The sequence below is a fragment of the Aquarana catesbeiana genome, linkage group LG03 (genome assembly GCF_042186555.1).
Source record: "Aquarana catesbeiana isolate 2022-GZ linkage group LG03, ASM4218655v1, whole genome shotgun sequence".
Classification (NCBI taxonomy): Eukaryota; Metazoa; Chordata; class Amphibia; order Anura; family Ranidae; genus Aquarana; species Aquarana catesbeiana.
In genome coordinates this window covers 533,404,513-533,408,445 of record NC_133326.1, presented here as the reverse complement: position 1 = coordinate 533,408,445, position 3,933 = coordinate 533,404,513, and the positions used below count along the sequence as shown (strand labels likewise).

At 48.9% G+C, this 3,933-nt stretch overlaps 1 long non-coding RNA gene across 1 annotated transcript in view; it reads left to right on the top strand.

The window, feature by feature from the left end:
- The window catches only part of LOC141134625 (uncharacterized), a 64,758-nt gene extending 61,083 nt beyond the window's left edge, over nt 1–3,675 (top strand). The window contains exon 3 of the long non-coding RNA XR_012243242.1: nt 3,626–3,675. This is a non-coding gene — a long non-coding RNA (uncharacterized lncRNA). The remainder of the gene's footprint in view (nt 1–3,625) is intronic.
- Nucleotides 3,676–3,933: the final 258 nt, after the last annotated feature.

Genomic DNA, 3,933 nt, shown 5'->3' with positions numbered 1-3,933 from the left:
ACGAGATCTGAGCGTGAGGCTCTCCGTCTACTCAAGGACCACCCCACAATAACCATAAAGCCCTCCGACAAAGGAGGCAATATTGTGGTGATGGACAACGAGCTCTAAATCAACATGTGCACTCGGATACTTGATAATCAAGACTGGTATTGCAAGATACCAGCAAGCAGAATCAAAAGATTACATAGGGAATTCTACAACTTGATTGACCACGCCTACAGTGAAGGTGTCCTCAACAAGGCTGAATGGGATTTTATACACACCCAACACCCACGCACCCCCACATTCTACTCCCTACCCAAGGTGCACAAAAACCTCACCTGTCCACCAGGGAGACCGATTATTTCGGGCAACGGCTCCCTCACCGAGAGACTCAGTCAGTATGTAGATGGGTATTTATGTCCCCATGTTCTTAAACTTCCTAATTACATTCGGGACACACCGCACCTCCTACAAAACATTGATGGCCTCTGCATCCCTCCCGAGTCATCACTCGTGGCAGTGGACGTGGAGGCCCTGTAAAGTTCGATACCGCATGACAAGGGCCTCTCCTGCGTGTGACACATCCTTTCCCTCAACAGTCAGTACAACAATAAGACCAACGAGTTTCTACTGGCAGCACTGGAATTCATCCTCACGCACAACTATTTTACATTCAATGGCTCCCACTACCTCCAGGGGCAGGGAGTTGCGATGGGGACCTCGTGTGCCCCATCATACGCCAACCTGTACCTGGGGGAGTGGGAACACATGATACACAAATCCGTGCACCTCGCTCCATACATGGAGAACGTCGTTTTGTGGTACCGCTACATCGACGATGTTCTCCTTGTGTGGAACGGACCCACAACCTTACTGTCTGCCTTCTTAAAATCACTAAATGACAATAATTTCAACTTGTCATTCACCATAACCTGGGATCAGGAGTCGATCACCTTCCTTAATGTCACCATTCACAAGGACAGTGATGGATCCTTTAGCACCAGCCTATTCAGAAAATCTTCTGCAGGCAACTCCATACTCCATGCCAGCAGCTTTCACCCTCAGCCACTCATTTCCTCCATTCCGTACAGTCAATACCTCCGTACTAGAAGGAACTGTATGGATGATGCAACCTTTACAAAAGAGGCCAAGATCTTACAAACACGCTTACGTGCAAGGGGATATTCCAACTCCTGCCTCAAAAAAGCATACAGGAGGGTCTGTGCCAGAACTCGCAATGACATACTGTACAACCCCTCGACCAAAAAACTCAAGTCCAAACCCATTTCCATCATCATGAGGTTTTCCAACCAACATGCGGCCATTAAGAGAGTCATATCCAAATACTGGCACATGCTTACCATGGATCCCTCCATTGGCCCCTTTGTACCCCCCGCACCGGCATTCACCTACAGATGGGCCGGATCCCTTCAGGACCAGCTTGTCTGTAGTGAATTTAGAGATGGGGCAAACATGACCCCTGTAGAAATAAAGGCACCTTCAGGTGTGGCGGATGCAACTATTGCAGGTTCCTTAACACCTCAAAGAATCTCACCCTGCCCAATGGTGAACTCTTCAGGCCTAGGCACTACGCCAATTGCAAAACATGTGGGGTAGTATACCTGCTCACATATGAATGCACATGTTTTTATATAGGGAAAACCATCCAGGAGTTCTGGCGCAGGGCCTATAGACACATTAGAGATATCCAAACCTGCAACCCCAACCTACCTCTGGGCCGTCATGTCACAAATGTACATGAGGGCATCTGTCCTAAATTCTGCTTCATAATCCTCGATCGTGTACACATGGGTATGCGGGGAGGAGATTTGAACAAAATACTCCTACAGTTGGAACAGAGGTGGATCTTCAGATTAAGAGCCACCCAACCCCCGGGACTAAATACCTGTATATCTATCTTTTAGACCTTTTCGGGAGGGTTTCTCCTCAGGGGGATCTGAGTGGGATCCCGATGAGATCCCCCCCTAGGTTCCCCCCCTCCCTTGGTCCAACCTCATAGGCCCGGATCTCTCCATCCCCCATGCGTTCATGACCCCATGTGATGTACATTTTGTATATATATAATTTTACATACATTTTTATTGAACTTGTATATACTTGTATATATGTATAGATCACATGTTGTTCCTTTCCTTTCCTTCCCCTATTGCAAATACTCTCCCCCCTTTTTTTCAGTCTGGTCATATCCCCCCCCTTCTTCTCCCTTTTTTTTCTTTCTGTGTGTCCATCGGTTTTTTATTCCTGACATTCAACCCATTTGGATTATTAGGTTCGTCCCTTCTCCACACTCTGGATGGCCACCCTGTCCCAGTTGGAGTGCCAGGCCATTCCCCACTCGGCGCAGGGGGGCCGCCTGGTGCGACATCGTTGCTGCAGGCGGCCTTCCCATAACCAGAGGACTCGGATTGGCATCCCGATCTGGCTTCCTCCGACTACTGCGTCGCGGGCCTTCGGCGCGGGTCTCGGTTCCCCCCGCCCCCGTGCGACCACGTCATCGCGCCGGGGGTTATACGTGACTGCGCCCGGAGATTTACATACACTCCGGCCATGGTCTCCATGGGGATCGGGACGCACGCCCCAGGCCCGGGGGGTGTCTCCCTTCCATCCATTGGCTGCGCCCGCGACCAATCGCGAGCGCGGCCAAACTACTTAAATGCAGCTTCGTTTTTAAATCGCTCCATGGCGTCTCATCTATGCATGCTGGTCCCCATCATACCGCTTTGGATCCATGACCCGACACAGGTAATCTAGCCACATGCATCGCCCTGTGTCGCCCCTGGGCTGACATCCAGCCATCCGCTCTACCTCCTTCCCTGACTCATTTCCTTACTGTCTTGCAGGCCTGACCCTCCAAGCCTCTCCTGGCCTGGACCTCTGGCTGGGCACACATCTCTCAGGGCCCCTGGACAACCTTCTGGCTGGCATCCTCCAATCCATCCCCACTGCTGTTGGCACCAAGGACCTTCCTGACACCGGGTGTCATTTACCCAGGGTGCCATTTCTCTGTCACACAGGACCAAGGCATATGCTCACCTGGGCCGACCCTCCCTCTATACCCATCAGGATCTGCCTGTACAGCTCCAACGGCCTCATCCAGGTATTTTATCCCATGCTAGCCTTACACACTATGTACATACATGGTCTGTTAAACACCTGGGGTCTTCACAGACATACCCCTTTCTTGTGACACACCTACTACCATGTCCCAATACCTTCTCCCTACCTCTTTGCTCCCTTGCAGATTGGAGCCTATCTCAGGACCATTCCACTTCATGGTGGCTCTCTGATACCCTCTGTTGGGGAATACCTCCCTGTTCGCTCCGGTGGGGCTGGTTACATAGGCCTGCCAGACGTGGACCAGGAACGAGCTGCATACCGAAGTCCAGTGGTGTTATATTTCCTCCACACTCTCCCCCTTTTTAAAGAGTCCAATGGATACAGTACTATAATACATGTTCTCCAGCAATACTATATGGTCAGTACCTCATTTTTCCGTCTATATTTAACATAATGTGCATATCATATATCTATACCACAACAGCTATACCTCCTTTTGATGTTTATGCTGATTTTGAATATATAATATTTCACAATTGGTTCATAATTGTCTTTTTGATTTTAGACATACCTTTTTGCTTGCTGATTCCAATCAGACACCCCTGAGGAAGAGTATATCTCGAAACGCGTTGGGTACTCCCGTATGTGTGTTCCATATGTACTGGAGTTCTATGATTGTGGATCTCTGCATACTGTATTGCTATATTTTTGTGTTTGTGTTATGCATTCTGTATCCTATGTATATTCATCCTATGTACTTTAGACCTATTCAGATCTACACCCCAATAAATATCCAAATTCATTGCAACAAACTTTTACTACTTATACTTCTTATTACTCACGAGTAGGTATCCCCTCTAAAGTCCCGCAAGA